Genomic DNA, 26,717 nt, shown 5'->3' with positions numbered 1-26,717 from the left:
ATGCAAGGGAAGAAGGAACTAGCATCAATTGACTCCTGTTTTATTTGTTTGTTTGTTTTGTTTTGTTTTAACAATGCTCTTGAAAATAGAGCAAGTTCTGTCAGCCATTATTTGTAAGGATAACATTTACTTTAACTTGCTCTCTCAATTATAGTTTCTCCAATGTTTAAAAATTTCCCTTTTTTTCCCCATATGATAAAATACAATTTCATTTTCCTTGAATTGTAAGACAAACAAACAAAAAACCAAATAACAACAACAAAAAAAAAACAGGTGCCTCGTATGACTCTGGGTCACTATTAATTGTCCATGATATAACCACATATAATACTGCATTAGCTCTCATTTTTCCAGAATGATCTGTCATATAGTTTGCACAAAATAGATTTGGCTTTTTGGCAAGTGAGCTGGAAAAAGCTCCTCTCTTTCTCCAGAAACCCCAAGTTAATACAAGTCTTCTTATTATAGATAGCATCATTTAACCCTGTGGAGTCTAAGAAATTTGCTGAATATAAACATGTTCAATATTACAGTAATATATGGTTAGTTTATACAGTTAAATTATCGTAAGATTAGTGATAAGAAATAAACAAAAGAATATTTTTTCTACAGTATCTTTGGGGAAATAAGTTGTCATTCTAGGTATTAAGGAGAAATTTAAAAAATTAATTTTACTGATTGACTATGATTTCCATGATTTTCATCTCATATGTCCTAAAATGTAATGATTTTATGCAATCAGTTTTCTGTCTATATTTTATATTTTATGATATTTCATGTCTTCTACATTCTGTATGATACTAAATGCTATCGTATCCTCATATTCACTTTTCTGACTCTTTAAAGCATTTTATTTTGCTGTATTTAAATTTTTATTAGTGTATTCAGATATTTAGAATATAAATTGTATAGAAGATTATACAAATCTTTTTTCCCTTTTCTGCTTATCATATCATCTCAAGTCTCACATCTGCAATTTATTATAATTTAATCTACCATGTTTATTACTGAGAAGGCAATACATATACTTTATTTGCAGATAATAAATGAATTTCCTTGAATATTATAATTATAATGTTATTTTGCTTTGGATTTCATCTAGAACTATTTGAAAAGCTTTAGTTAAGAGGCTATAGTAAAATATCCTCAGCACGGTGACTCACACCTGTAATCCCAGCACTTTGGGAGGCCAAGGTGGGCAGATCACTTTGAGGTCAGGAGTTTGAGACCAGCCCGGCCAACATGGTGAAACCCCATCTCTACTAAAAATACAAGAAATTAGCTGGGCGTGGTAGCACACGCTTATAATCCCAATGACTCAGGAGGCTGAGGCTGGAGAATCTCTTGAACTCGGGAGGTGGATGTTGCAGTGAGCCAAGATTGGTCCGCTACGCTTTAGCCTTGGCAACAGAGCCAGACCCCTTAAAAAAAAAAAAAAAAAAAAAGAGCTAAAATAGAAAAACCCAAACTCTTAACTCTTAACATACATATACTTTCTTTTATAACCTCTTCCATGTTACCATGTTAACTTCGTCTCTAGAATTTCTCAGGAAATCCTCTACTTTTCAATCTAAGAGTGCTCCAGTACACATTAAAGTCTGGGCCCCTAGACATCATTACCTTTATGAGCCTCAAGGTCCACGCTTTGGTTTAGAAATAGCCTCACTTTGGGCCAGGCGCGGTGGCTCACACCTGTAATCCCAACATTTTAAGAGACCAAGGCGGGTGGATCACCTGAGGTCAAGAGTTCGAGACTAGCCTGGCCAACATGGTGAAACCCCATCTCTACTAAAAATACAAAATTAGCAGGTCGTGGTGGCATGCGCCTGTAATCCCAGCTACTCGGGGGACTGAGGCAGGAGAATTGGTTGAACCTAGGAGGCAGAGGTTGCAGTGAGCCAAGATCACTACACTGCCCTGTAGCCTGGGCAACAACGTGAGACTCCATCTCAAAAAAAAAAAAAAAATAGGTTCACTTAGAATAAAGATTAGAGGATATTTTTAACAGAATGCAGTTGGGAAATCTGATCTTTATGTACAAAATGAAATGGTTAAAGCTTTGGGAACACTGCACATAGGCCAAGTGTGAAACAGCAGGACCTGGAGGACGTAGTTAGACCATAAAGCACACAGAAGGCATAGATGATGTGGGGGCATCTTTTCCATTCTCTGACAACTCATGCTGGCCTTCAGTTGTGGGGAAGGATGTCTAAAGAGGACCTCACACCCTGATTATCATGACATTTTATGTAAATGTAAAAAAGTAAGGGTGATTTGATGACATCAATCACTTTTTACATATGCATTCCTCGTAAGTGGTGTCACACAGAGATGTGTGGTTATAGGGGTTGAGATAAAATGTTATGCCCTACGTTTGGTATTTGAGCAGAGAAATGAAACATATCAAAAATGTAAGTTATATAAATGATACCAAAGAACATGTTACTATACATTTTAAAGCTATCTTCTGTATGTTTTACAGTTAAATGTGACATTTATTTATACATGCAGACGTCATCTTATTTTATTATGCTTAACTTAATAGACTTTGCAGATAGTGCATTTTTTATAAATTGAAGGTTTGTGGCAACTGTGTCCAGCAAGTCTGTTAACACCATTTTTCCAACAGCTCACTGTTAACATGTGCTCACTTCATGTCTTGGTGTTACATTTGGTATTTCTCACAATATTTCAAACTTTTTCATTATTATTATATTTGTTACAGTGATTTGCGATCAGTGATTGTCAAAGTTATTAGGTTAATGCAAAAGTTATTGCAGTTTTTGCCATTAGTTTTTTTTTTTTTTTTTTTTTTTGGCAAAAACTGCAATTACTTTTGCACCAATCTAATACTATATTGTTTTAAGGTGCCATAAACTGTGCTCTTATAAGACAGCAAACTTAATCAACAAAAGTTGTATGTGTTCTCACTGCTCCAGCCATTTTCCTATCCGACTCCCAAAGAGAGGCTATAATGTTTTTCATTTCTATGAAGGTTGATTGAGGTGAGGTGAAGTTGAAGCAGAGAAGATGCTAACAGATCTTGGTTCATGAGATTTAAGAAAAGAAGCCATTTCCATAAAAATTGTAAGGTGAAGCAGCAAGTACTAATGTAGAAACTGCAGCGGGTTATCCAGAAGATCTAGCTAAGATCATTGATGAAGGTGCCTCCACTAAACAACAGATTTTCAATAGATAAAACATCCTTATATTGGAAGATGTCCTGTAGGACTTTCATAGCTGTAGAGGAGAAGTCAATGCCTGGCTTCAAAGTTTCAAAGGACAGGCTGATTCTCTTGTTAGGGACTAATGCAGCTGGTAACTTTAATGTTTATTTATCACTCAAAAAATCTTAGGGCCCTGAATTATGCTGAATCCACTCTGCCTATGCTCTATAAATAGAATAACAAAGCCTGAGTGACAGCACATCTGTTTATGGCATGGTTTACTGAGTATTTTAAGCCCACTGTTGACACCTACTGCTCAGAAAAAAAATGATTTACTTAAAAATATTGCTGCTCACTGACAATGTACTTTATAACCCAAGTGCTCTGATGGAGAGTACAAGGCAATTAATGTTGTTTTCATGCCTGCTAATACAACATCCACTTTGAAACCCATGGATCAAGAAGTAATTACAATTTTCTTTTTTTTTTTTTTTTTTTTTTTTTTTTTTTTGAGACGGAGTCTCACTCTGTCACCCAGGCTGGAGTGCAGTGGTGCAATCATGGCTCACTGCAAGCTCAGCCTCCCAGGGTCACGCCATTCTCCTGCCTCAGCCTCCGGAGTAGCTGGGACTACAGGCACCGCCACCATGCCTGGCTAATTTTTTTTTGTATTTTAGTAGAGACGAGGTTTCACCGTGTTAGCCAGGATGGTCTTGATCTCCTGACCTCCTGATCCGCCCGTCTCGGCCTCCCAAAGTGCTGGGATTACAGGCGTGAGCCACTGCACCCGGCTGTAATTTCAACTTTCAAACCTTGTTACTTAAGAAATACGTTTTGTGCAGCTGTAGTTGCCATAGATAGAGATTTCTCTCATGCATCCAGGCAACGTCAGTTAAAAATTCTCCAGGAAGTATTCACCAATCTAGGTGCCATTAAGAATATTCATTATTCACGGGGGGAGGTCAAAACATCAACATTAACATGACTTTGGAAGAAATTGATTCCAACCCTAGTGGATGACTTTGAGGGGTTCAAGACTTCAGTGCAGGAAGTAACTGCGGATGTAGAGGAAAGAACAAGAGAACTAGAATCAGAAATGGAGCCTGAAGATGTGAATGTATTGCTATAATCCCACAAGAAAATTTGAATGGATGAAGAGTTGCTTCTTCTGAATGAAAAAAAGTTTTCTTGAGGCAGAATCTACTCTTAGTAAAGATATTATAAAAATTTAGAATATTACATAAATTTAATTGATAAAGCAGCAGCAGGGTTTGAGAGGATTGACTCCAATTTTGAAAGAAGTTTGATGGGTACAATGCTATCAAACAGTATCACATGCTACAGAGAAATCTTTTGTGAAAGGAATAATCAATGTGGCAAACTTCACTGTTGTCTTATTTTAAGAAATTGACACAGCCACCCTAACCTTCAGCAGCCACCACCCTGATCTGTTAGCAGCCATGAACTCCGAAGCAAGCCCCTCCACCAGCAAAAAGATTAAGACTTGCTGAAGGCTCAGATGATCGCTAGCAGTTTTTAGGAAGGATTTTAAAATTAAAGTTTATACATTGTTTTTTAGACATAATGCTATTCCATATTTTATAGACTACAGTACAGTGTAAACGTAACATATTCACGGAGAATTCAAAAAATATGTGTGTGACTCGCTTTATTACAATATTCACATTATTGTGATGGGCTGGAATGGAACCCACAATATCTTGGAATATGTTTGAAAGATATTTAGAGATATTTAAAGCACAGTACATACTACTATATATACACATATAAAAAACAGTATTTCTGTATTTCATACTCCCTCATAATGATGTAATATTTAATTCAGTCTTATACTTATTATGACACCAATGAAAAATACTATGTTCTAGGGTTCCTTTCTTTTTTCTTTTCTTTTTTTTTTTTTTTTTGGAGATGGAGTCTTGCTCTGTCACCACGCTGGAGTTGGAGTACAGTGACGCAATCTCGGCTCACTGCAACTTCTGCCTCCTGGGTTCAAGCAAGTCTCCTGCCTCAGCCTCCCAAGTAGCTGGGATTATAGGCACGTGCCACCACACCCAGCTAATTTTTGTATTTTTAGTAGAGACAGGGTTTCACCGTGTTGGCCAGGACGGTCTCGATCTCCTGACCTCGTGATCCACCTGCCTCGGCCTCCCAAAGTGCTTGGATTACAGGCGTGAGCCACCGTGCCGGCCTCGGTTTCTTTCTTTAAAAATATATTTGAGTATTTCAGTGTGTGCATGACAAGAGATTTAGACTATCTTCTTAATGGGTTACAATTTTCCAAATTATAGTACTTGCAAGTCATCACACAAAGCAACAAGGTTCACTTCCCAATTTTTATTTCTGTTAGTGTGTTGATAATCCATACATGTAAACACACATCAGTTTGTGAAGCCTGAACTCTCCTGATGTCTAATATTTAAGTTTTTCATAAGATAGCCTTAATTATCATCTAGTTGATCTGAGAAACTCTGTTTTTTTTAAGACTAAATCAGATTTGGCATAGGTTTAGAAATATAAAATCAAAGTCCTTGGATAAAAATGAGTATATAAAGGATCCATTCTCTAAAGGGTAGAGATATTTTTGATCTACCCATTTTGGGTATGAGGAGCTTGATTCTAATTATAATGAGTTACACATTTCAGAAACTTACCTATAAGAATTCCAAATGTCATTTTTTTTGCTGCAGATTTTGATCTTTGAATTTAAAAAATTAGATTTTAAATCTGATCTTTTAAGAGACCAAACAAAGGCTTGGTGCAGAATAATTGAATTCATAATTTTGTACATTTATATACATGCTAATGTGTAGGCCACCTAAGATGTGCAACATAAAGTTAACTTCATAACTTTTAATAGTTTTTTACTACAGAATTAACAAAACTGCTAGTCAAGAGGAGCTGCAGAAAGTGATTCTACAGTACCCCGTTTAGATCACGGTTTTTTTTTTTTTTTCATAATGTTTTCCCCATCACACCCTAATTCTCTCCCTTTTAGCAATCCAGAATGCATCTTTCTGAATCAGAATGGATGGTTTTGGGGGAAAGCTGTTGTTCCTATGAATTACATGGAAATTTAGCCTCTTTGTCTGGAAGTGCTCAAAATGTCCATTTTCAGTTTAGCAGATGATGAATTCATTTTCTTTTATTTATTCTTGTCACTCATTCTAAGGTCCTAATGAGAACCCTGGTCATCTTTGATTTGGACTATTAAAGGTGACCCCTTACTTCTTTGCCCAAAACTTGTCCCAGCTTAAATCCATCATTCACACTACAAACAGTATGATCTCTCTAAAATGCAAATCTGAGTATACCACTCTGAGAAAATAAAACTCACACTTGTTCACATGACCAAGTCCTCCCAACTTGACCCCCATCTCCTTCTCCAGCCTCAGATCACATTTTTTCTTACTTTGCAACGTACACCTCGGTAATATCAGTGGTGATGTTATTTCTCTCCCCTCAGCATGTTGAGTATTCTGTGTATTTGGTTATTTTGCACTCTCTGCCAATCTTATCTTTCCATAGTTGAGTGATTCTTATGCATCTTAGGAATAATTATAATGTTCTCGTTATGAGGATTTCTGTGAACCACACATTTGTATCATCCTGGATGGAAGACTCGGCAGCTTCCCTGCCAAGTACACTAGGTCTTTTGAGGCAGGGACTTGCTCTCATTCATCTGCGTTCTTCTAGCATCCAGCCCAGTGCTTGGCACATGGTGGGCAACAAATGTTTGTTTAACTGAACGGAACAAAGCTCATGTTTTTTATCTTTCTCATTTGCTAATTTGCAAATTAAACATGCAAAGTAAGTACAATGGCAGCTGTAGCCAACTCACATATGGAGGAACCGGCCCCAGAAAACACTTTCATCTGCTTAATTTTTCACTGAAATTTGTTGAACTACTGCAGAATAATATTCTCAGGTCTCCAAAATGAACCCAATGCCTATAGTCTCAGACCACGTTTAAAAAGCAGACACTTAAGGTATGTCAGGATAGCAGATTTACATTTAGTGCATGAATACTTTGTGTATGTTGTAAAAAATGTAGTATTTCATGTTTTTTTCTGATTTTTTATCATGATGCTCTCAGAGTATTTCTTTCTTATCTTCATCTTTATGGCTTCCGCAGTAGATAAGACAGTGTCACAAAAAGGAAAACAATTTGCACTTCCTTTCAGAGAAAAAGAATATTGAAAAGACGAATTGAGGACCTGGCAAATTGCTTACTTTCCTGTCCTTTTTCTTTTTATTAGGTTGAACAATTTATATTTCCTGCAATAGATACACACAATTCCTACCCATTCCTCCTCAGCCCCCCGATACTTCCAGCACAAATAAAAAAGTAATATCAGAACGTTGTACCCAGTAACAGGAGATGTATTTTAATTTCAGAGAAAAAGAAGGTTTCTTTCTACTAGAGTGTTTTGTATTGATGGACAGCTAATATTTAAGGTTTCAATGTTTATCTGCTAGGGAAAAGTGAATGGCAGACAAACTAAAATCTTTTGAGTACATGGTATGTACCAGGGACCTTTGAAGGCTTTTATATGTATTATTATTTTTTCTTCCCAAACTCCAGAAAGTTAATGATATTGGGCTATTTTTTTTTAAATATAAAAATCTAAAGAAACTAATCCAATATTAATAGTCTTAAAAATAGTATTAGATATTTTTAAATGTTGAGTTTTAAATTTTTATATTATATTGATTGTCCATCTTATTTTTATTATTCTCTTTCTTCTAATTTTTTAAGGTAGATACTTAGATCATTGACTGGTAGTCTTTCTTATTTTAAAATTTATGCATTTATGACTATGAATTTCCCTGGAACACAGATTTAGTACACATCAGAGGTTTGGAGCTATGCCCTTTTTTATTATTATTTAATTCAAAATGCATTCTAATTTCCTTTTTGATTTCTTTTTGACCCATAAGTGATTTGGAAATATATGGCTTAAATTGAACATATTTGGATATTCCCCCTCCTTTTAAAAATTTTATTTGTAACTTAATTCCACTTTGGTGAGGAAATACTGTATATTTCAAGTATTTTGACATTTGTTGAGACTTACTTTATTACTTACTCCATGGCCTATTTTGGTAAATATTCTGTGTGCATTTGGTAAGAATGTATATTCTGTAACTTGTGGTTGCAGTTGTAAATGAATGTCAATTTGGTCAGTTTGTTAATCATTTTGTTCATCTCTTCTATGGTCTTCTTGACCTTTTGGGTTTTTTCATTCTATTGGATATTGATGTACATCTGCTCAACTCTTCAACTATGACTTTACATTTGTTCATTTTCCTTTCAATTCTGTCAGTTATTACATTATATACTCAATGTTGTTTAATTAGGTGCCTACAAATTTAAAATTGTTCTTTCTCTTGAATTAAGCCTGTCAATGAAATGTCCTTCTTTATTTCTAACAATCATTTTTGTCTTAATATTTACTTTGATATCAGAATACTAACAGAATTTTCTAGTGTTTAGTATTTGTAAAAGTTATTTTTTCATTTTTTTCAGACACATTTGTCTTTTAATTGAAGTATTTAGTACAGTTACATTTAGTTTAATTAATAATAATCGAGGTCAATACCTACCTTTTTAGTTTTTACTTGTATTTTTCTTGTATGGTTTTCATTTTTTTCTTCTTGTAACTTGTTTTGGATTAATTGTATCTTTTGTATTTCCTCTTTATTAGTTTGTTAGTATTAATTCCTTTTTAAAATTTTCTTAGTGGTTCCCCAAGAGATCACAACATGAATTTTTAAGTTATTTGAATTGACTTTGAATAAAATGTACTAATTTCCACACTTTATACTGGAATCTACACTGCTTTAACTCTGTCTTCCTGCCTCATCATGAACTACTATGGACATTTATTTTAATTGTACTTACATTTTGAACCACATAAGTTATTTTTTTAATCAGGGTTAATCTAGATTTAGCCCTTCTGAGGCTTTTCATTTTCCCTTCCTTGTCCTTCTTTCTGGCATTATTTTCCATTTATGTTTTTCTTTCTACAGAAAAAAAGAATCTTTATTTTGTTTTCTTTATTTCTACTCTTGTTCTTGCAAAATATTTTCTTTTAACACTTGAAATAATTATTATTATTTTCTTTTTTCTTTTTGTGGTGAATGGGGTCTTACAATGTTGCCCAGGCAAGTATCAAATTCCTGGTCTCAAGTTATCCTCCCACCTCTGCCTACCTAAGTGTTGGGATTATAGGTATGAGCCACCATGCCTGGCTAAATAATTAATTATTTAAGGCGATCATGTCTTTGACTTTCATTGTTCATATTCTCAACATATTTAGGGCTCTCCTTGATTCTCTTCTCTTCAGGACCTTGGCCCCTCATGTCAAGTGTGCTTAGATTTCTCTTAGAAATCACATCTGCTCTTGTGTATGTTCTAGTATATAGCTAGCTTTGAAATTCCTGAAATTGTTTTCTGCAGGAAATTTATTCTAAGAAACAGTTTTTGTACTGAATGTGAAAAACCCAATAACTGAGCCTTAAATGTGCATGATTCTAAATGTCCATTTCCTAATGCGTACTTGTGTATTCTTTCCTGAATAACAGAGTTTGTTAATACAGTGAAATTCAATACAAAGAGGATGAAATAAAGTAAGAAAAAGTAAACAGTATAATTCAGTTTTTGGTAATGCACATTTTGAAAAGTCACTGATAAGCCCATGTATTATTGATCTATTCTGTATATGGCATCTCATTCTCATAAATGCTGCTGGGTAATTAGTTTACATTTTAAGCAGGTGAGCCATTTTGCAAAGTGGTCTAATCCATGATGTAATAGAGAATTCACAGCTACTCTAGATCAGAACAATCCACCATAAAGGAGAAGGAATTATTTTACATTTTGGATGATATAGCTTAGGAATCAGAATAGACTTCCTGTCCCACATTGTAATATAAGTATCTGGGTACTAACTTAGGGAAATAATTACCCTTTCAATTTCATCCACTGATGAAGAAAAGTTTAATCCTTTTTTTCTCCCAAATATTTTATTTTCAAAAAGTTTCTAAATAATTTTATGTAAAATAATGGATATTTTTATCAGTTGGTTCCATAAACACATTTAATTTTAGTTAGAATAATTTAATTCTTACCTTTAACTCTCATTTTTTCTCTTCTTTCCCTAAAAGTGTAGCTCCGACTCTAAGTTACCCTTGATTGCAAGATCTGTCATTAATTTACCAAAACATTTTCAAGGAAAAAAGAAGACATTTTGCTCTAAATTATACAATAATTATAAGACATCCCAGAAACATTAAATTGTGAAAAAACACATTATGAAACTGAGAAATTATGGAATATAATAGTGCCAACTAAATGCTAATTACCATGCTAAGCAGTGAAGACAAGCAGATAAATGAGACATATATCCTGGGTTGCAAGAGTCTACAATCTAGGTTAGTCATTAACAGTGCAAACCCACAAGTATAAGTGTGATGTTTGTTGATAGAAATATAAAGTAGTGTGTGGAACTGATTTATTTGGTAAATTTTAAGGAGCTTGGTATGTTTTGATATTCCACAAGAGCCTGACAGAAGATTAGGTGTTAGATATAGCCTGATAATGAAGGGTCATGCATTCCATGTGAAGATATTTTGGGATGTCTTCCATTAGCAATTATATCCTCAGATACATACATTAAAACTAAGAATGGTGGCAATGTGAAAAATCTACTAGAAGAGATCCATCAGTTTTGTGGTTATAATAAACGCAGAAGATTCTTAATGCCCTGAATTAAGATGGTAGGAATGAAGAGGTAGAATAGACAATGGTTTTGAAAGAAATTCATGAAATTCAAATAAACAGAGCCTAATAACTAGGGATAGGAAAGATACAAAGAAAAGGGAAATGTCTCATATTTGTTATGTATGGTATTGTGTTTCTAAATTGAGTGGTTGTTGAGCCCTATCAGCTTTTACAAGGTAATGCAAAAATAAGTCATTTTTGATTATGCTGAATTTGAGGTGCCTGTGAATATGTTGGAGAACCAATTAGACAGTTCTGATTCTTAGGAGACAATCTATACTACAGAGGAATTTGAAAAATATAAGCCTGTAATTTTCAAAATCATGATAATGGGTACGATTACAGAGAAAAGGGATGCAATGTGCATTTTTGAACACCAGAACTAGGATAACGTTAGCAGCTGGATCTTTATGCACTGATCTATCCAGACCTTCATGGAGTATATTTACTGGTGGCATTCAAAGCCCGGCTTTAAAAATCCCTTTCGGCCGGGCGCGGTGGCTCAAGCCTGTAATCCCAGCACTTTGGGAGGCCGAGACGGGCGGATCACGAGGTCAGGAGATCGAGACCATCCTGGCTAACACGGTGAAACCCCGTCTCTACTAAAAAGTACAAAAAACTAGCCGGGCGAGCTGGCGGGCGCCTGTAGTCCCAGCTACTCGGGAGGCTGAGGCAGGAGAATGGCGTGAACCCGGGAGGCGGAGCTTGCAGTGAGCCGAGATCCAGCCACTGCACTCCAGCCTGGGCGACAGAGCAAGACTCCGTCTCAAAAAAAAAAAAAAAAAAAAAAAAAAAAAAAAATCCCTTTCATCCATTTTCTTTAGTGTTACTTCAAATGCTTCCCTTTTAGTTTATCTCAGATGCTCTTTATATTTTGGAACTTTTTGTGAGAAACACAGCATGAAATAATCTCTTCTAAAAACTAAAAGAGGTAAACTCAATAATAATAAAATGAAAGAAAAATATTTTCTAATCTAGTAACTATTTATCTCGCTACATGATATATACATGAAGCAAATTTTACCTACCTCCAATCTATTTTTAGAGCTCAAAATATATCACTATTAAGATATATTCCATTAGTTTTTCTTTCTGTTGGGAGGCATTCATGGGAAGATACTGGAAGAAAATAGAAAATGAGAGATTTTTCTCCACTGAAAAATCCACAATGATACTTGCTGGTCTTTAATATTAGGTTCCATAAATGAATTACTTTTAATGGTTGTAAATAATAATGTTAGGTTATTTAAATTTTATTCATAATTTGCCTGTAATGCTGATTCTTCCTAAATTTAAATAAATACAAGTTATCATCCAAAATATCATCCAGTTATCTGCTATATGGTGACAGAAAACGTTCTGAGTTAACTTTCCATGTACTTTCATTTTTATCATATAGCTAGTAATTTTAATACAATTTTTATTTTGGACTACATGTATTATCAAATGCAATATGACTTCAGTGCTTGTGATTTTTGAGTATGTAATTAAATCAAGTGGGACAAAACATGTATAATATGCTAGCCTAAATTTAGTATGTATTTCTTCATAATTCCTTGATATTTAACTAAGCTAGCTTTAAAAAATAGTTTTAGAGACAATATTTTCTATATATTTGTATTAGCAAAGTATTGGTCAAATACTATGTACTATTTTAAAGTCATTGTTGAAAGTTTTTAATATTTTCTGTTTTCCAGATTATTTTTATGTAATTTTGACTTTTGTGGAATAGTATGATCATCATCAAAACTCTTATTTTTTATGAAACTAAAACAAAAATAATTTGGTAATTTCTAAAAATTAACTTCTTAATATATAAAGCTGAATTAGCATTTTTCAGAAAAAAACTTACAAAATCATGGTGGCTCAGCACATTCAGAGAAGCCAAATGACTCAGCATTCTAATGGTTCATCAAAATATTTTCAGAATGTCACTTTTTCCCCCAAACCTTAAGAATTTGAGGTTTGCTATTATAGAATAATTTACTCAAAAAAATGTGACTCATGAATGGAATTTATTAAGAAAAATGTCTGTATGTTTACAAAACAGCTCAGCCATTCTGCCAATCTTTACATTTTTATATGTAGAGAATTTCCCTAACACATATAGTTAGTAACTTTCAACAACACTTAATTTTTGATCATTATTAACTCTCAAATTGGGAATTACCAGTATTAAGCTACAGGCGTTAGTCATCTGTAGGCTTAGAAAGAACATTTGTTTCTAGCAATAGAGACCTCTGTTTTTGGTGGAAAATATGGCAGATTTCATGTCTGAAACCTGTTAGAAACAACTTCCATCTAGAGGTATTTGAAAAAATGAATCTAATTTATTATTATTGATGATTGAATTTATATCTCTTTGGCAAAAATACACATACCAGATGACTAAATGACCTAACATGAGATTTTGGGAGAAGAATGGGGTAAATAGAATGACAAACATACAATTTTTAAAATTCAGGCGAAGAACTTAATGAGAACAATTAGGAATTTACTCTGTCAAATGAAAACTAAAATAAAGTATCTTCTATTCAACACCTTGTCAGCCACAGCTGTAGTTTTCTTTAATGCTTGCTTTAGACTTATACCAAATGCTCGCTGGTTTCTTAGAACACGATATGACCACCTCCACAAATTATGTCAGTTTTATACTTAAATGTTTTTTTTTATGAAAGCAAAGACTACTAGCCTTCAAAACTAAGCTGCGAGTTTTTAAAAACTGAGGTTTTAAAATTCTGCCTGATATCCACGCCACCGATAACTTTGTATATCTCAAGCAAATAGCAGATGGTGTGTAGGGAGGGTGGAGCGCAGCATGCATCTAAAATGAAAACTCATGGAATTTGTTGGACTTAATCAAATTAGCTACACATTAAATTATTTACAGTATGAACACATTGCTCCTTTTGAAACTGAGAATTATATTTTTAAAAATTATCTTTGCATGTTGTTTATCAAAGGTTAGAGATTTTTAAAATTTCTATAAAAATTTTGTTAATCCTCAAATCACTGAACATTTCAACTCTGAACCCTCTATTTCTCCCATGCATTTTGATGCCCTTTTCTCTGCCTCCCTACCTAACTCACCCAGAGATACTATGAAGTATACGGATGAGTTGAGTCCTTTACTTGCCAGTTTAGTGTCTGTATTTAGTTTGCTTGGAATGGTTTTAAGAAAACATATTGAGAATATTTTCTCAAATTAGTACCACCAAGAGAAGCAAAATTGTAGGACTGACCATAAGGCATACTGACATTTTCTGAAGAGTTCTGCGTGATTGGCCACAGTGAGCAGTGAACGAAGTAGCTTTATTTTGATATTGGATGGCTGACATGCTTTGAACGTTTAGTCCCTCCAAATTTCATGTTGAAAAGTAATCCCCAGTGTTACAAGTGGGACCAGCCAGGCGCGGTAGCTCATGTCTGTAATCCCAGCACATTGGGAGGCTGAGGCAGGCAAATCACCTGAGGGCAGGAGTTCGAGACCAGCCTGGCCAACATGGTGAAACCCCGTCTCTACTAAAAATACAAAATTTAGCCAGGCAAGGTGGCACGTGCCTGTGGTCTCAGCTATTTGGGAGGCTGAGGCAGGAAAATCGCTTGAATCCAGGAGGTGTAGGTTGCAGTGAGCCAAGATTGCACCATTGCACTCCAGCCTGGGCAACAAGAACGAAACTACACTTCAAAAAAGAAAAAAGAAAAAGTGGGACCTAGTGGGAGGTGTTTAGATGACCTCATCTTATGGGAGTGAATCCCTCATGAATGACTTGGTGCCCTCCCCAAGGTAATTTGTGAATTCTTGCTCTATTAGTTCATACAAGAGCTGATTGTTTAAAAAGAGCCTGGCACCTTTCTTGTTCCTTCTCTTACCTTATGATACATCTGCTCCCCTTCACCCTCCACCATGACTCAGATTTTCCTAAGGCCTCACTTGAAGAAGATTCTGGTACCATGCTTGTATGACCTGCAGAATAATGAGCCACATAAACCTCTTTTCCTTATAGATTGCCCAGTCTCAGGAATTCCTTTATAGCAATGCAAAACAGACAAATACAGTGACCAAGAGGTGCTTTGGGTTTTGAGTGTTCAAAAGCAGAGAACTTCTTTTACTTCACACCGTGTTCTGTAAATGGTGGGTGCCCAAGAGAATTCTACTATTGACATGACCAGGCTAGAGTACTTTAAAAATCAGGAATATAGTAAATACATAAACCAGTAACATAGTAATTTATTATCATTGCCAAGTATTATGCACTGTACATAATTGTTTGTAATATACTTTTATGCTACTGGTGGTCCAATAGGCTTATTTACGCCAACATCACCACAAATATGTGACTAATGCATTGTGCTATGACATTATAATGCCTATGATGTCACTAGGTGATAGAAATTTTTCAGCTACATTATAATCTTATGGGTCCACAGTCATATATGTTGTCTCTTGGTGACTAAAATATGCCAGTAAGCATCCTTGTAAAATAAATCTGAAGGCTATATTTCACTAGAAGTTTTTACTCAGTAAATTTAGCTATTTTGGGATATTATTTATTTGTTTCAACAATGTAAAGTCAATATTATTGAGAACAAAAGTGATTACCTTCTTTGTGGAGCATTATAATTATTTTCAAATTTCTTTAAAAGAAAATCTTAATATTGATAATATTTTGTGCACCAGGAGAAAATAACTTGGTAATCAGATGGTCATCCTTTAAAACAGGTGGCATGGATCCTCGGAAGTGAAGACTCTACCTTAGTTTATTTGCATTTTTATACATGACTCCTTCTAAGAGTCCTTTCTACAATAAAACTTTTTTTTTAATGCCACGTGCTGTGGGTCGTGCCTGTAATCCGAGTGTTTTGGAAGGATGAAGTAGGAGGATTGCGTGAGGCCAGGAGTTCCAGACCAGCCTGAACAACATAGCAAGACCCCATCTCTACACATAAAGAAAAAAATAGGCATGGTGGTGCATGCCTGTGGCTAATTGGAAGGCTGAGGTTGGAGGATCCCTTGGGCTCAAAAGTTCAAGACTGCAGTGAGCTATGATTGCCCCACTGCATTCCAGCCTGGGCAACAGAGTGAGAACGTGTTTCTAAAAAATATAAATAAATAAAAATAAAAGAAAACATTGTTTTAGTCTCACAGACCTTGTGGATGAAACCTAATTTAGAAAGGTTTGTGACTGCCCTTATATTTTCACATAGGTCTGTTTCTAAATGACTCTATACATATGACGTTTATCTTCCAAATCCATTTGTGTTTTAAGATTCATAAATAGGCTGGGCACAGTGGTTCACACCTGTAATCCCAGCACTTTGGGAGGTCGAGGAGGGCAGATCATGAGGCCAGGAGTTCAAGACCAGCCTGACCAACATGGTGAAACTCAGTCTCTACTAAAAATACAAAAAAATTAGTTGGGCATGGTGGCATGCACCTGTAATCCCAGCTACTCAGGAGGCTGAGGCAGGAGAATCGCTTGAACTCTGGAGGCGGAGGTTGCAGTGAGCTGAGATCACACCAGTGCACTCCAGCCTGGATGACAGAGCAAGACTCTGCCTCAAAAAAAAAAAAAAAAAAATTCATAAATAACTCTGATGGTTGTTTGTAATAAAGGCTCATAATTTGAATACTACTTTTGATTAAGGATTTTATTTGTGAAAAAAATTTACAGTGATATCATCTGTGCATTCATTACATTTCACAGCCTGATTTGTCCTTCTCAGGACAAATTTGTCCTTCTCAGAGACTAAGAATGGACTACTTAATAACAATAATTAGGAATAGCAATTCCTTCTTGCTTCCCCAATTAGGCAGAATTTAGGATCAAATCTGAATATAACTATAATCAGTTTTCTCTTTAAATGGCCCTAGGATTTTAAACTCCTGAAATCTAGGGCCATTTGTGTCTAGCTTTCCTCTAAAATTTCCATACTAATTCTTCACCCTTGATAGAGCTTGAGAGAGATTTTTTTGCCAGAAGAAAAAAGTATTAACTCTGTATTTCACAGATCTAATTTAGGCCTAAGTAAGGAAAACTCAAGAAGGAAGTACTCTGAAAACTATTATAAGTTGCATGAAATGCCACATATAAAATATACAATATAAAGCACTGCTCTGAACAAAGATAAATATAGTTTCATGACCTTTATAAAGTAAGCATTCAATAATTGTTCATTGTCTTATTGAAAAACACATGTAGTATGGAAAGTCCTTATAAATAAGTCATTCTCAAGGGTATAAAAGGGCTCAGATAAGGAATAAGTTACCTAAAGTAAATATTATAGCACTTTTTTTCTTGTCACCCAGGCTGGAGTGCAATGGCACAATCTTGGCTCACTGCAACGTTCACCTCCCAGGTCCAAGTGATTCTCCTGCCTCAGCCTCCCGAGTAGCTTGGATTACAGGCGTGCACCACCACACCCAGCTAATTTTTTGTATTTTTAGTAGAGACAGGGTTTCACAGTGTTAGCCAAGATGGTCTTGATCCCCTGACCTCATGATCTGCCTGCCTCAGCCTCCCAAAGCGCTGTGATTACAGGCATGAGCCACCGCACCCAGCCCATTATATAGCTTTTTTTTTTTTAAGTAAAGGATTGACTACATTTGAAATAAATTAACATAAACTGAGAAACCTTGAAACTAGCAAAGAAGACTGAGACTAAACGTTCAAACCATGTCAGCCACCCAACATCAAATTAAAGTGACTTTGTTCACTGTTCATCGTGGCCAATCAGGCAGAACTCTGCAGAAAATGTCAGTATGTCTTAATAATTACTGCACAGAAATCCACTGAATGATTTTTATAGGAAAATGATCAAGTGACAGTAGTGAACCAATTTAATTGATGGCCTTTTGGGTGCAAATTAGAAAAGAGAACAGCTAAAGGCAAGGGAACAGAGTCTGGTTTTGAACCATTAATCCAAGTACAAATTGAAGAGTTGCAAGTAAGAAGAGCAGCACTGGCAATCAGAAGAAAATGTTGAAATTTTAAAAATATATATGGCACAAAAATTAAAACAACCTGGTTTCAGATTGAATATAGGCAGTAAGATAGATTTAATTAAAATACACTTTAATTTTTCAAGCTTTGATGATGGAAGTCAAATTGAAAGAGAAGAAATTCAGGTTTGGAAATTTTGAGTAGAACAAAACATTAAATTAGGCATGCTCCACAAGAATTTTGATGTTTGGGATAAAAGTTTAAATAGGAATGCCAGAAATATTATGATGATTCACAACAGCATTTTAATTTTCCTAATAAAGTAATTATTAAATTATCACTAAAAGACCATTTTAGAGATGATTAATGCTATTTTTTAAAGCAGAACTAAATGCCGATGCTCTGTGCCCACTACTCATAGGCACACAGTCAAGCTTGTAAACAAGATTGTTTCCCTTAATCTTTGTGTTTTATTCTTTTCATGGTCTCTCAGAGATAGAATGAATGAGTTAGCTCTCAGGTGCATAAAGTAAAGAGCACATGTTGATTTGGAAAAAAAACACTTTTTTTTTAAGCGAAGGAACATTATGAAGTTAGTCAAATCTCCAGTAAGGAGACATTTATCCTCACATAGGTACAATAACAGCAACAACAAAGGGCAATTGAGTTTAGTTTGTTTATTTATTTATTTATTTATTTTGAGATGGAGTCTTGCTCTGTCACCCAGGCTGGAGTGCAGTGGTGCAATCTTGACTCACTGTAAACTCGGCCTCCCAGGTTCAAGTGATTCTCCTGTCTCAGCCTCCCGAGTAGCTGGGACTACAGGTGAGTGCCACCATGCCTACCTAATTTTTCTGTATTTTTAGTAGACATAGGGTTTCACTGTGTTAGCCAGAATGGTCTCAATCTCTTGACCTTGTGATCCACCTGCCTCAGCCTCCCAAAGTGCTGGGATTACGGGTGTGAGCCACCGCATGCTGCCTAGTTTATTTTTTAACAATAGTTTGAACTGTTTAGGCTTTATTTCTCAGAGTTTTATTTATTTATTTATTTATTTATTTATCTTGCATCTTCACAAGGACTGTCTTTAAAAAAAAGAAAGTGATTTTGTACAGTCAAAAGACATTTCACTACTGGGCTAAAAACTTCATGAGGGAAGTAACATGTCCATTTCACTCGTTGTTACATTGCCTGTCCCTAACTTGGGTCCCACACTTAGTGGTTGTGGCTTATAGCTTAACTCTGCTGCTGTGGTCTGTGTGGACTTAGGCAAATAAATTAATATTCCATGTCTCAGTTTCCTCAGGTCATGAAATACAGTTAATAACACAGAAATTCTTGCCTAATCATTGGCTTAATAGGTGTTAAATCTCCTCAAAATTTAAACCCCTATATAAATGTAAATCTTAGTATTATATCGTAATATTTCTCTGAGGTAAATGAAAATTTGATGATTACTTTCAATGTATGAAGAAGCATCATAAGAAGCTACTATAAGCTTTTCTAGTATCTGCTACTATAAGGTAGCCTTAAGTTGTAGTATTAAGTATTTGAGTTAGTTATAGAAAGGTGATATTTTCATCTCAAAAAATTCTCATTATTTGTACATTTTTAAAGACATAGGATGAAATCTTTGTTACCTGGTTTAATATAATTGCAGAAACTTATATTAATCTTCCAAAATCCCATGCTTTTCCAGATTATATAGATAAGTTTAATGAAAAAAATGAGGTATATATACATCCATATACACACATACTCATAGAAAAAAGTCTTTCATCTCTTAAAAGTTATACAGATCTGGAATTTAACTAGCGTGCTAGAAAGCAATAATTAATATAGAAGAAAAAGAGACCAAGGAATAGGGAACACCAAAGGGTTTTAGATAAGTTCAGAAAAATGTGTGGTACTGTGGCAATAATACTTGAATAAAGAAGTGAGGAAGTGGGCTGGGCGCCATGGCTCACACCTGTAATCTCAGCAATTTGGGAGGCTGAGGCAGGTGGATAATGAGGTCAGGAGATAGAGACCACCAACATAGCGAAATCCTGTCTCTAATAAAAATACAAAAATTAGCCAGGAGATGTGGCGGGCGCCTGAAGTTCCAGCTACTTGGGAGGCTGAGGCAGGAGAATCATGTGAACCCGGGAGGCGGAGGTTGCAGTGAGCCAAGATAGGGCCACTGCACTCCAGCCTGGGGTGACAGAGCAGGACGTGAGACTCTATCTCCCAAAAAAAAAGACTTGAGGAAGTGACAGAGGAAGTCATGTTCCCTACCTGAGGGAAGAACATTGTAGGTGTAAGGAACAGCCAGTGCAAAAATATTGAGGCAAGAGCATCCCTGTCATATATGAGCAGCGGCAAGGCTAGTGGGACTGGAGCTCAGCAAAGATAAGATCAGAGAGGTAGCAAGTGTTGAAACTGTGAAGGCTTTCTACTGCTAGGACTAGCCTATCACCCTGAGTATACTTAGGGGCTATTGAAGTGTTTTAAGAAAAGGAATGATGTCATCTAACTTTAAAAAAAAGTTATTCAGGCTGCTCTCTAGAGAACAAAAGTAAGTTGTAATAATGAACAATTTATTTTCTACAGAGTGCTTTTCAGACGCTTTAACTGTTCTTGCCACAAATTTATAGAGCCTGGCCTGTGTCAGATATTGTGCTGGGCACTGTGTAGAGGACACTGAGCAAAAACCTGCTGTGCCTTACCCTTGTAGAGAGCGACATTCCTTAAAGAATCAAAGACACGCTTGAGGTCAGATTCTCGGTGGAATGAGGTTGTCAGGAAGATCAAGGAAGTTGTCTCCGGAAGTAATTGTTGCAGAAGTGTACAAGTTCAGTAAGTGACAATGAAGGTGTGGCGCAGGTGTGGTTTGGGAGCACATTCCAGGCATTGGGGTGCTGCAGGATCAGCTGTGCGCCAGGGAGGATCTCAAGGAATCCATTCCATCAGCTGCAGTGAGAGATGAAACTCCAGCTAAGCAGTGGCCACAGAAAAAAGAGTTTTGAAAGCCAGGCTGAGAGTTTGTCTTTATTCTAACATCAAGAATATTCTTAACTAATTTCAGATATGCCATGGTATCTTTTTATAATTAGCAAGTAAGCATAAATTGGAGAAATGACAAATTGATATTCAATGTCTTCTGATAGAAACGGGCTAGTGGAGATGAAATCAGACCCATTAAGTTCCTTTTGAGTGGTCGACAAGAAAAGGATGGTCCGACAGACTGCCAGGAGGTTGGTGGAAGAAGATAGAGGCAAAGGAGTAGAGGAAGAGATGCAGAGATGCCAAGAAACCAGACAACGAATGGATCTTTTGACCCAAGTAAAAGTAGTGTCAAAAAAAATGGAGGGGCCATTAGTGGGCAGTTTAGCTGATAATTGAATCATGTACTTTGGTGAACATGGGAAACCATGAGAATGGTTTGTGTGTGGTAAGAGATCGAGACCATCCTGGCCAACATGGTGAAACCTTGTCTCTACTAAAAATACAAAAATTAGCTGGGCGTGGTAGCTCATGCCTGTAGTCCCAGCTCCTCGGGAGGGTGAGGCAGGCGAATCACTTGAACCTGGGAGGCAGAGGTTGCAGTGAGCTTAGATCATGCCACTGCACTCCAGCCTGGGCGAGAGAGCAAGACTTTGTCTCAAAAAAAAAAAAAAAAAAAAAAAAAGAAAAGAGAAGAAAAGAAAATGACAAAAAGATGTAAAAATACAAACAGCAATTAGGAGCAATTTGGCCGCAAAGAGAAATAAACAAGGACAGCAGCTTATACTTCAGCTGCTAGAAGGGCATGCAGAGTATAGGAGAGTTTTATATTTATTTGTAAAATTTTTTAAAAAGATTCAGTAATAGTTGGAAGCCAATGCGAAAATCCAGTTGAGAAAGTTGAGTATGCATGAAAGGCAGCATGATTGACTGTACAGGAATATTTAGATAACAGGAGGAGAGAAAGTTGACTTTGAATATATATATATACACATATATATATTTTTAATTTTGTTTGGATACATAGTAAGTGTATACATTCATTTACATAAGATATTTTGATACAGGCATGCAATACATAACCATCACATCAGGGTAAGCGGGGTATCCATCACCCACCTCAAGTATTTACCCTTTTTGTTCCAAACAATACACTTATACTCTTTTAGTTATTTTTAAATGAATAATGAAATTATTTTTTACTGTAGTCATCCTGTCGTGCTAGCAGATACTAATTCTTATTTATTTTTTCCAGCTGTTTTTTTTTTTTTTTTTTTTTTTTTGAGACGGAGCCTAGCTCTGTTGCCCAGGCTGGAGTGCAGTGGCAGGATCTCAGCTCACTGCAAGCCCCGCCTCCCGGGTTCACGCCATTCTCCTGCCTCAGCCTCCCGAGTAGCTGGGAGTACAGGCGCCCGCCACCTCGCCCGGCTAATTTTTTTTGTATTTTAGTAGAGACGGGGTTTCACCGTGTTAGCCAGGATGGTCTCGATCTCCTGAACTCGTCATCCGCCCGTCTCGGCCTCCCAAAGTGCTGAGATTACAGGCTTGAGCCACCGCGCCCGGCACCAGCTGTTTTTTTTGTATCCATGTGAGACTGACTTTAAATAGACAGGAAGAGCTTGTCACTTGTCAATAGGGAAGAGATTTTCACTTTGAACCTAGAGGAGGCTCTGAATGGGTTAAAGTGCATTTTCTGGCAGATCTGCACACTTGCCACCAGAAGGAGAGGGGCATTCTAATCTGATGGTTTCTATAATCCCTAGAGTAGGATGACCATGTAATTTGTCACTGAAACTGGAACACTTTTGAGAGTGAAAATAGGCACTATTAATCATGAAGCTAGGATTGTTTTAGCAAACGGGAACTTATGGTCACTATCTTCAACTGAGTTCCCCCAGAAACTGCTCTGGTACAGAGATTTGAGTTTTGGTATTAGATCTGATAGATGAGGAAAACATCAGTAGGGGAGTAGGAAATTAATATGGCTGATACAATTTGGGGAAATAAGAAAACCAAGAAAGCACAGATTACAAGCCGTGTATCACTTTGAACAGTTGGAACCACATCCACCTGGGGAACCACTTAGAGCCAGTGTAGATCATACACCTTAAGAGTTTTGTCGCCCCACGAGAGAAGCTGCGATATTTATACTCAGCTCCTGTCAGTCACTGGATGAAGGGTGTTCTTAGATGGGCCTTAATTTCCCTGCAGTTGCCTCATGAGCAGAAAAAGCATTTGTGAGGCTGAAGACAGCTTCAGACAAAGAAATGCAAAGGCTGCAGATTGAAAGAAAAATATCTGATAACTAGGGAAGGCCTAGGGGAAATGCAATAGGGAGAGGGTACCAACAGCTTTCAGCCTAAGTTTCAGAGTCAGTTACAGTGCAACGGAAGGTGATCTGAGAGTTAAGGGATAGGTGGGAAGTTGAAAGGAAATTTTATGAGCACGGAGAAAATAGAAACAATTATATGAGAAAACACGATTACTTAGCAGTACTGAGACCTCTGCACCACAACGAGGAATATTCTAATAGTCCTTGAAATAATTATTTATATCTTTATCTACAGAAAAGAAACTGGCATGATGGGAAAGTAAATATACAAGGTCACAAAAACAATAAACACAAAGGTTGGAAAACAAAATTTTGTACTCCGGCTTCAGATGCTCTATGTTCTTTTCAAAATAATATCTGACAAAGATATGTTAAATGAAGTCTTTTTGTTTTGCTTTGAATTTAATTTTTTTAATTTTTAAATTTTATTTGGTGATAGATCATTTTTAGTTTGTGTTTTTAAGGGAAAATATTTCATTGTTTCTCTTAGATTCTTACAGGAAAATAGCTACAATCCATTTGCATGTGTTCAAAATATTTATGTTTCATTCTATCTAATATTTCTAAGTTCCTCCTTATAATTTAGTATTATAACCTTATGATGATTAATAATAATCAAATGAGTGTACAGTTGCTCCATTGTTACCAGAAGTATGTAAGAAGTGAGATGATCTGAAATTGTTTGGGATATTTTCTAGAAACACACGGTAAGTTTCTTTTGTTTTTTTTTTTTGAAACGGAGTCTCCCTCTGTCACCCAGGCTGAAGTGCAGAGGCACAGTCTCGGCTCACTGCAACCTTCGTCTCCCAGGTTCAAGCAATTCTCCTGCCTCAGCCTCCCAAGTATCTGGGACTACAGGCGTGCACCACCGTGCCCAACTGATTTCTGTATTTTTAGTAGAGATGAGGTTTCACCATGTTGGTCAGGCTGGCTGCAAATTCCTGACCTCAGGTGATCCACCCACCTCGGCCTCCCAAAGTACTGGGATTACAGGTGTGAGCCACCATGCCTGGCCCACACTGTAAGTTTTTATAATTGTATAATGACATTAATGGAAGAAATTAGTGGATAATTGGTAACATTCAAGCAGTGTATTTAGGTGATGAGTTTTCTAATCGGTTAACTATGAGACCCAAATCCATGGCAAGTCAGACCACATTAACATAGCATTTTCCCCATGGATCTACTCACTACTCTGGCAAATTATTTTATTAAAAAGACTAGAAATTGTCCTATTTCTTATCTCACTAACAGATTTGTGACTAAAAGTTAAGGATATTGAATGAATACAGACAAGATGAATTTGTTTTTCCCTATGTAGCATTCGTCATTAAATTTAGTTTTTTTTTTTTCCATTTGCAACTTTAGATGAGTATTTGCTATTCTTCAACTCTTACACTGTACACATTCTGATATGAGTGAACTAAGTTCCTTGGCAGAACTTTGTTTTTAAGTCTACTAGGTTGCTTTTGTGAAGCCTAGTACTGCTTCTATTTTTGTAATAAATAATTATTTAAAAGTGTGTTTCAAAGATTTCAAACATGTTATCTTTTGGTAATACTGATGACATATTGTCAATTAGTGCTGTTTTCCTTTCCTTCAGTGAAATGCAGTATAGAATTTCTGCAATCTGACCATTTTCAATTTGACTATTTTTTCTTTTGGGGTATTAAAATTTAGAAGGTGATGGGAGATTTTTCTCTTCCAGAAAATGTGAAGTTTTATTTATTTATGTATCGAGACAGAGTCTCGCTCTGTCACCCAGGCTGGAGTTTTGTGGCATGATCTTGGTTTACTGCAACCTCCATCTCCTGGGTTCAGGTGATTCCCCTGCCTCAGCCTCCCGAGTAGCTGGAATTACAGGTGCACATCAACACACCTGGCTAATTTTTGTATTTTTAGTAGAGACGGGGTTTTACCATGTTGGCCGGGCTGATCTCAAACTCCTGACCTCTAGTGATCCACCTGTCTCAGCCTCCCCACATGCTGGGATTAAAGATGTGAGCAACCATGCCCAACCTTTTATAAAAAATTAAGGTAACATTTTTGCATTTTAGTTTTTGTGTCTTTTAGCTCCTCTACATTATAATTATAACCAATGCTTTGCGATTTCATAATGGGATCAACATTCCTATCAATCCTAGAATAACCTAGAATATCTAATCAGATAACCAACATAGAATGAAGATTATAACATATAAAGCTTCAGCGTAGTTTCCAATAAGGAAAGATTAGCTATTTAGATGTATAATGTGCTTTTGAAATAATGTCTGAAAACATTAACACAAACATATTCATTAGAATTTATTCAAAATGTATTTTCTACAATATGGAGACAACAGTTTTTGGTAAAGGAAACACAATTCTTAGGAGTTTTTATAAGAGATTTTCAGAAGAATTTTTTATAGATGCAGATAAATAATGATTCAAATGAACTCTAGTTGTATTAGTAAAGAAACAAGGTATTTGGAAAACATTATATGATACATGAAAATAAATTTGATGATATGTCTGTGAAGTATCTTGCTATAAAAGTTAATTATTTTTAATTATGTCTTTCATGTTATCAAATTGAATTATGATTTATGGTTTCTATCTACTCTAATGAACTGCAAAGCATTCATTTCATGTAAATTATTTAAATGCAAAATAGCATACAAACTTTTCTGTATTGATTCAAGACATTGAACTATCCTATATGATAGACAGAAGACAGATTTACCTTTTATTTATACGGTACTCATTGATACTGTTTTTATTGTTTTTGAAATACAGGCTGATCATTTACATTTGAATGAAAATGTGATGGGAAACAAAAATATACACTAATAAAACACTCTTCATTTTGCATAAGAAAATGAGATTAGCTGTGGTGGCTCACATCTGTAATCTCAGCACTTTGGGTGGCTGAGGTGGGAGGATCTCTTGAGGCAGGAGTTCTAGACCAGCCTGGGCAATATAGTGAGACTTCATCTCTACAAAAAATTTAAAATTTGGCCAGGTGTGGTGGTGCATGCCTGCGACTCCCAGCTACTTGGGAGGCTGAAGTGGTGAGATCACTTGAGCCCAACAGGTGGAGGCTGCAGTGAGCCATGATGGCACCGCTGCACTCCAGCCTGGGTGACAAAGCAAGAATCTGTTGCAAAAAGGAAAAAACAAAAACAAAAACAGACCAAAAAAAACCCCCAAAACATAACACATTAAGAGACAATATAGCTCCATTCTTTTGGGGCTAACAATAACAGCTTATTATTGTTTAGCTCTTATTATGTGCAAGATCCTCTTCTAATTACTACATATGTATTTTATCATTAAAATAAAATATTAATTGAGCAACAACTGTATGAGCAAGTAAATGAGAATCTGGAGTTTACATCTATGGATATGGGTAGAGCAAGATGCAATTTGTAGAGTAGTCAGGATACAATCTGAGCAAAATCTTGAAGGCAAATTAGTTCCGGAGATATGTAAGGGAAGAATAT

The 26,717-nt window shown here is 36.0% G+C and overlaps 1 protein-coding gene across 3 annotated transcripts in view; it reads left to right on the top strand.

Annotated features, from left to right (window-relative positions):
* The window catches only part of GPM6A (glycoprotein M6A), a 369,395-nt gene that overhangs the window by 251,663 nt on the left and 91,015 nt on the right, over positions 1–26,717 (top strand).

This window comes from Macaca mulatta, chromosome 5, assembly GCF_049350105.2.
Source record: "Macaca mulatta isolate MMU2019108-1 chromosome 5, T2T-MMU8v2.0, whole genome shotgun sequence".
In the NCBI taxonomy this organism is placed as follows: Eukaryota; Metazoa; Chordata; class Mammalia; order Primates; family Cercopithecidae; genus Macaca; species Macaca mulatta.
This window is presented reverse-complemented; position numbering and strand designations above follow the sequence as displayed.